The 7,968-nt window shown below is 36.5% G+C and overlaps 1 long non-coding RNA gene across 1 annotated transcript; it reads left to right on the top strand.

The window, feature by feature from the left end:
• Positions 1–2,367: 2,367 nt before the first annotated feature.
• LOC123384969 lies at positions 2,368–7,088 on the top strand. The gene is made up of 2 exons (XR_006596839.1): positions 2,368–3,701; positions 6,804–7,088. It is a non-coding gene; the product is annotated as an uncharacterized LOC123384969 (long non-coding RNA).
• Positions 7,089–7,968: the final 880 nt, after the last annotated feature.

Genomic DNA, 7,968 nt, shown 5'->3' with positions numbered 1-7,968 from the left:
CACCTTCAGGTGCCTCCTCATTGGTCTATTTGTAACAAAACTCCTCCAAAGAATTGTACATTGTAACATTTCTCATTATTTACCTTTGTTTTTCTTCATGAACCCAGGATTTTTTTAAACCGTTATTCCACTGAAGCCCATGTATCAAGTTTACCGACAGCCTCCATAGAAAGTCCATTGGCCAATAGAAAGTCTGCTACTTTTGCATCAAATTAATTAATCTCCCAGAACCATTCCTGTCTCTTTTCTGAAATAGTTTGTGTGGCTTCCTGGCCACCATAATATCTTTGTACCCTTTGTTGGCTTATTTGTTCAGTTTAATTTTGTTTCATTCATTCAGAAGTATTTTCTCATATTCCTTGTAATTTTTTTACCTACTGATCATTTAAGAGTGTGTGGTCTTTACAGTCTTTTTTAGTTTATTCCATTGTGATTAGAGAACATCATTTGCATGGTTTCAAGCCTTTTAAATTTATTGAGACCTACACCTTAGAATATGATCTTAGAACATATTTCCTGTACACTTGAAAGAATTTTTGTGTTGTTGGTTAGAAAAGTCTATATATATATGTCTGTTAGGTATGGTTAGTTTATAATGTTTTTCAAGCCTTCTATTTCTTTGTTGACCTTCTGCTTAGTTCTATTTAGAACATAAGCTATTAACGTCCCTAACTAATACTGTTAATCCATAATAATAATCTATTACAAGTCTGCAATCATAGTCAATAATTGTCTATTTCTTCCTTCAACTCATGTCAGTTTTTATGTTGTGTATTTGGAGTTCTCTTATATAAATACATTTATAATTTTTGTATTTTCTGATGGATTGAATCTTTTATCTTTATAAAATATAATTTTTGTCTGTAATAACAACATCATCCTTGTTTCCCCAGAAGTATTTATTCTGATGTTGTTCTAGCTGCTTAAACATATATTAACTGAGTGCATGCCAAATCTCTTTTCATCTTTTATTTTCAACTAATTTATAATTTTGATTTAAAATATGTCTCTTGAAGACAGCATATAGTTGTATCTTTTTCATTTCAACCATTCTGCAATTTCCAACTTTTGAGTATATTGTTTAATTTATTTAACCTTTTAATGTATTTAATGATAAGATAGGATTTACTACATCTTACTATTTGTTTTCTATATGACTTATGTCTATTCCTGTATTACTGACTTCTTTTTGTGTTAAAGATATTATCCATTTTACCATTTTATTTTTTTACTGATCCTTTAACTCTATTCTTGGGCTTATATTCTTAGTGAACTTCGTTGGTATTAAAGGTAACATTTTAGCTTCAAAAGTATTAAATCAGATTAATACTTGCTAATTTCAATAGTTACTAAAATTTTGCCCCATATAGACTCATTACTCTCCCCTTCATTGTGCTATTTTTGTCATATAAACCATATCTTTATACAATATAATCCTCTCCATACAATTTATAATTATTGTTTTATGCAATGTTTTTTACTCAAGTAAGACAAGAAGAGAGTTACAGACAAAAATATATTTATACTTTTTGGGCGCCTGGGTGGCTCAGTTGGTTAAGCAACTGACTCTTGATTTTGGCTCAGGTCATGATCCCACAGTTCGTGAGATCAAGCCCTGCATTGAGCTCTGTGCTGACAGTATAGAACCTGTTTGGGATTCTCACTGTCTGCTCCTCCCTCTCTCATGCTCACTTGTGAACTTGCTCTCTCTCACTCTCCTTAAAAATAAATAAATAAGCTTTTAGAAACATTAAAAAATAGGGGCACCTTTGTGCCTCAGCCAGTTAAACTTCCAATGTTGGCTCAGGTCTAGATCTCCTGGTTTGTGAGGTTGAGCCCCCATATTGGGCTTACTGCTGTCAGCTCAAAGCCCACTTCAGGTCCTCTGTTCTGCTGTCTCTCTGCCCCGCCCTTGCTCATGCTCTTTCTCTCAAAAATGTATATTATGTATATACACACATATAATATTTATTTATTTATATTTATCTATACTGTTGTTAAATTATAGTGTTCTGTATTTCTTCAATGTGGATTTGAGTTACTCTCTGGAATCCTTTTACTTTAGCCTGCAAAGCTCTTTAGTATTACGTATAAATAGATCTGCTTATTTTCTCAACTTTTGTTTATCTGAGAATGCCATAACTTTCCTATATTCTCAAAGGTAATTTTGTAGAATATGGAGTGAAAAGGTGGGCAGAAGTGCTAAGTGAAAAAGTACTAATATAAAGGGGAAAAAAGTACATTGGCCAAGGTTCTGATAAGGAGTTTTTTGTTTTTTGCATTTTTTTGTTTGTTTTTTGTTTTGTTTTTGTTTTTGTTTGCAGAAGCACCAGGGAAGTGCTCTAGGGAAGGTAAGGAGGCCTCTGAGTGGATGTGAATGGGCTAAGAATGCAGATATACAAATGAGCATGGTGGGCCCAGTTAGAAGAGAGGGAACCAGAGTCCTCTCCTGAAAATCCCTCCAGAAAAGTGCAAAGTACTATCCACACACCAAGTTTGTTGAGGGGAAGACAGCCACCAGTGAAGCCTGGCAGACAAAGCTTTGTAACTGCCTATGGTCAGGACTGAAAGATCACATACAATTTTCACCTGAAGCCAGACTCTTCGGCCTGCTGACTGATCTTGCTTACACTCTTGACCCCTATAATTCATTTTCCCAAAAGCAACCAGGGAGATTTGTTAAACATAATTATATTATAATCCAAACTCCTTATTATAACATACAGGTTCTATATGCTCCTTGCTTTGCTCTCTGACTTCATCACCCCACTCAAGCCACAGGGGCCTGCAGTCTGTTCCACAGACACACGAAACTCACATACATCTAAATATCTTTATACCCTCTGCTCAGAACATTTTTTTCCACCTCTTTACATAGTTTTCTTCCTTACTTCATTCATCTCTTTGCTGAATTACCATCCTGTCAAAGCAGTCTTCTATGACTACATGAAAGAGCTTGGCAGTTCCTAACACTGTCTGTCTTTTATTGCTTTATTTTCTTCATTAAATATATAACCTGGTATAATATTATGTATTTATTTGCTAACATTGTATTGTCTGTTTCATGAGAATATTGACTTCAGAAGACTGAAAATTTGCAATACTTCTTACGGAATCCTCATTGCCTGAAACAGAACCTCATATATGGTATATGGTTAATAAATGTTAGATGAATAAATGAATAAAATGAGAAATATAGGTTCATTTCTGTTATTCTAGTTCTCCGAGTCAGGAAATTAATGCATGATAATTTTCCATCTCAAAATTTCCCATAAGCACAAAAGAACAAGTGGAAGGGAACATAGTGAAAGAATATGATAAAATGGAAAACACAGAGTGTTTTCAGACAGATCTCTTCGCTATTTGTTTACTGTGCTCATGCCATCAGCATACCATACTGTACAAATAAGAGTTTTCAGCAAGAAGACTCACCACTATCCTAGGGCAATTATATTAATCTTGACACCTTTAGTATCACCACTTCCCTAGGCTTAGGTAGAGTGTGCAATCTCAGGAATAAACTTCCCTCTTATTCTTTCAAATGTATTTGCAGGCCCTGCAGTCATCATTACATTAGGTGGCATGGCAAGGGTAGACCCAGGTACGTACAACATTCACTGGATAGTTCAACCATCAGGCGGAACAGGGACGGCAGCTGAGGAAGAAAATCACCTCATGGCGACCACACACCCTATTTAAAGGTATTGTTAACTCAAAACTGCTTTATCAGTAAAAATCCCCTCAAATTTAACTCCTTAGTTTATTGACCTTCAGAGTTCTGCCAACTTTTCTATAAAGGGCCGTATAGGAACTACTTTCGACATTATAGGCCATACAGTATATGTCGGAACTATTCAACTCTACTACTCTAGTGGGAAAGGAAAGCAGCCATAGATAACTTGTAAATGAATGAACATCCCCGTCCCCCAGTAAAACCATATTTATAAAAACGTACCAGGCTGCACTTGTCCTGAGGGTTGTAGTATGCCAACCCCTGTCTACTTCATCATCAATTTCACAATAAGTACTGACTTGTGTCTGATTCCATCTGTCACTTCTTTCTTACCTCTCAAATCTTTCCATTTTCTCCTCCTGGTAAATTACCAGAAAACTATCCTAAATTCTTTTTTTTTTTTAATTTTTTTTCAACGTTTTTTATTTATTTTTGGGACAGAGAGACACAGAGCATGAACGGGGGAGGGGCAGAGAGAGAAGGAGACACAGAATCGGAAACAGGCTCCAGGCTCTGAGCCATCAGCCCAGAGCCTGACACGGGGCTCGAACTCACGGACCGCGAGATCGTGACCTGGCTGAAGTCGAACACTTAACCGACTGCGCCACCCAGGCGCCCCTATCCTAAATTCTTAAACTCTGCTTTGCAGTACCTAAAACCTGGCTCTTCCAAAGGGCACCCTTCTTAGCATCCCTCTTAAATGAAGGTGCTGTGTTATCCCATATGACCTTCACCTTTGAACCGAGATTGGCTTATTTTACACCTTACTTCACTCTGCTGCTTCCAAAACTTTAGTTTTCCCCGTTAAAACTTAGTTGATTAATATAAAAAAATACCGTGGAAAGGAGATGCTATCATCCAACTATTTACTCTTCTTTGTCTTTGTTATCCAGACCATTTACTTTTTTCATATAAGATTTAAGCAATTTGTCCACTGTTGTCTTTAATCCAACACCATGTGATTTTACCATGTAAAGTAAAAAATCACTCACCGCCCTGAGGTCTCTATAACCTGGCTGTCACATTTTCAGTGTTTCCCCCATCCTCTTTAGCCATCAACTCTCAGAAACACATGGAAACTTGTCATCATCAAAAAGTGTCCTAGTCTCAAAATCGCTTGATCACTTACCCAAAGCTTATTACTTCTGAAAAACAACTTTCTGTCTTTCTGGTTTTCTTCTCCAATAATTTCAAGTGCTTTTATAATTTATAAAATCTAGACTCCAATTCACTGAATTAGGACTATCTAACAAGTAGCCATAATATTTTGCTCACTTGCCTGCTTATCCACCTTATATTCTTAACTAGAATTGCCATCTCCCACTCATGTATTAACTAAGCTATCTCCTCCCACTGTCTTCTGTTGCATATATGTGCAAACCTTTACATTTCAGAAGAGTCTGTTTTCCTCTACTTGCACTTTGAATAGTAGCATTCTCTTTGAAAAAATTATGCAATATACAAGAGGAAAACAATTCTAAAATAATAATTGTGTCTTAACTGAAACTCCAACAGCTTCTGGGAAACATTATTTTATTATCTGTGTGCAATTAACTCAATTACAATCTTCAAATATGCAAAGTATTTATCACATTCTATAAACCACAAAGCCATCACCCTCACTGTTTTCTCTACCTCCACTTAGGAGAAGGTTTAACCTACTTCCAAACCCCTGTTCACAAATGTGCAAAATTACTTTTACTACATTTACTCTATTTCTTCTTTCCCTCTCTTGCAATAAATGATAGGTCTCTCATCCAAAAGCCAGTCCTTACATCAATCTTTGAATGCCAGTTCTTCCAGTTAGATCTTACTTATTGAAGAATTCAACATTTAAAAAGTGTATATCCATTTTCTTTGAATCTCAACATTGATCCATCTCTTCCCCTTCTCATCACATCCAAAAGTATAGAAAGAGTTGTTTGTGTAACTGTAGTGGCATTTTAATTTGCCTGACTGATATTCATTTCCCCTACTGTTGCTAACAACACTGGAATATTCCTTGGGGAATCATCATTCCTCTACCCTAATTAATGTGGCTCACATGGAGTAGATTTTTGTGGCTTCAGAACCGAAAGTATGAACACAGCCTGACTAGTCGAAGCATTACACACTCTTCACAGTATTTGATTAAAGATGGCTTCCTAGAGCACCTGGGTGGCTCAGTCGGTTGAGCATCTGACTTCAGCTCAGGTTATGATCTCACAGCTCATGAGTATGAGCCTGGCATTGGGCTCTGCTGACAGCTCAGAGCCTGGAGGCTGCTTTGGATTATGTGTCTCCCTCTCTCTCTGCCCCACCCCTGCTTGTGCTCTGTCTCTCTCTGTCTCTCAAAAATGAATAAATGTAAAAAAAAATGGCTTCCTGTCTCCAGCAGAGACAATCAAAACTAACAATGGTCATTTGCTGGTGTTAAAGGAGAAGCACTTTCTGTTTTCTCACCAGACCTTAAACTTCAGAGAATGTAAGCCTAGAACCACTGGTTCTGACTATGTAGAAATCAAGTCATAATAGAAAAGAGTAGAGCCAAACGTAGAGAAATAAAGGCATCTGATCTCATAATTTGAAGACCTGAAATATACTTTACCAGAATATTTGTCACTAAGCTTTTAATGATGTCAGTTAATAGATAATGCTTTTTAAAACCAGTTTGAATTTGGGGCACCTAGGTGGCTCAGTCAGGTAAGCATCCGACTTTGGCTCAGGTCATGATCTCACGGTTGGTGAGGGAGTTCGAGTTCCATGTCAGGTTCTGTGCTGACAGTTCAGAGCCTGGAGCCTGCTTTAGATTCTGTGTGTTCCTCTTTCTCTCCACCCCTCCCCATTCTCTTTCTCTCTCAAAAATAAATAATACATTTTTTAAAATTAAAAAAAAACAGTTTGAATTATGTGCTACTTACATCAGATATCCCTAAATATATTTGTAATTATTTTGTTATTTATAAATTTCCTTCATACTTCAGTGCAGTACTCACTTCTCATTATTGCAATGAAACAAGTCATGCAGTGCTCACCAAACATGACAAATCCAAGTAGACCTACTAAGTCTTTGTTTCACTTTACCTCTCAGGATCACTTGAAAGTGCTTAACGCTCCCTTCTTGTTGATGCAACATTCAAAAATTATGGAAAACCAGACTATAGAGGTCTCTGGTAATTATGGAATCTCCTGACTTTTAAGACTTTGTGAAAAAGTCCCAACAGGGATCTCAGGGATGTTGACTCTGATTCAATAACAACGACAAAACTTTCCCAAGGTGCCAGCTGTCTGTCAGTATTCAGACATGAACTGACTTAGTGATATGAATAATATGTACATTTTTATCTACTATATTAAATTTATAATTTAATTTTAATTAGTGTGTATCTTGTTATTTTTTTATGAGGGTTATTAAAATGACAAGAAATGAGTACGCATATTTCCATGGATCTTTTGAACAATTTTGATGTGTCTGACTTTAGTGAGTAGATAGTTTGAACCTAGAGATGACTTTGGTTTTGCAAATGTAGGTTATGTGATGTCTTGCTAAATAATTATAGTAAGGTCTTTAATCTGGTCATCGTGTCCATGTGTGTGTATTCTTTGAGAGTGACAGAAGGATGCCCTAAAAATATATGATAAATGATAAGATTTGGTAAAAATATTGATAGAAAAATGTTCAATCCCTGTAAATACATTATATCCAGTGAAAAAATTTAAATATCCCTATAGTCAATGTTTATGATTGTAAATAATCAAAGGGTAAAAATAAATTTGTTAAAAATTCTGTCGGGAGTGACATTGGGAAAATGATGGAAGAGGGGGGTCCCGGTCCTCATCTCAAACCAAAACACCAATTTAACAATCATCTATTCATTGGTAGACCTTTATTGGTAGAACTTTATGATAGTTCCAGAATCCAGATGAGAGATTACAGCACCTCAGCTGAGCATAGAAAGGAAACTACATGCATTGAAGTGTAAGAAAAACAATATTACTTTACCTTAGTCACCTCTCCCCCAAGCATCACAGTGGAGTGGAGGAAAGAGAGCAACTTGAGCATCTGATCTCCCCAGCATTTCAGAGATCTACCCAAGAAGTTTGTGTCTAATGCACCTCACCCCATAAATGGATGGAATCAGCTGCACTAAACTGCCTTAGGAGTAACTAAAAACAAAGAAAGGCAGGGGCTCTTAACAACCAGAACATAAATCTCAACAGCCAGCCTGCACCCCCAGCTTCTCTAACCCGATAGC

Source organism: Felis catus, chromosome B1, assembly GCF_018350175.1.
Source record: "Felis catus isolate Fca126 chromosome B1, F.catus_Fca126_mat1.0, whole genome shotgun sequence".
In the NCBI taxonomy this organism is placed as follows: domain Eukaryota; kingdom Metazoa; phylum Chordata; class Mammalia; order Carnivora; family Felidae; genus Felis; species Felis catus.
This window is presented reverse-complemented; position numbering and strand designations above follow the sequence as displayed.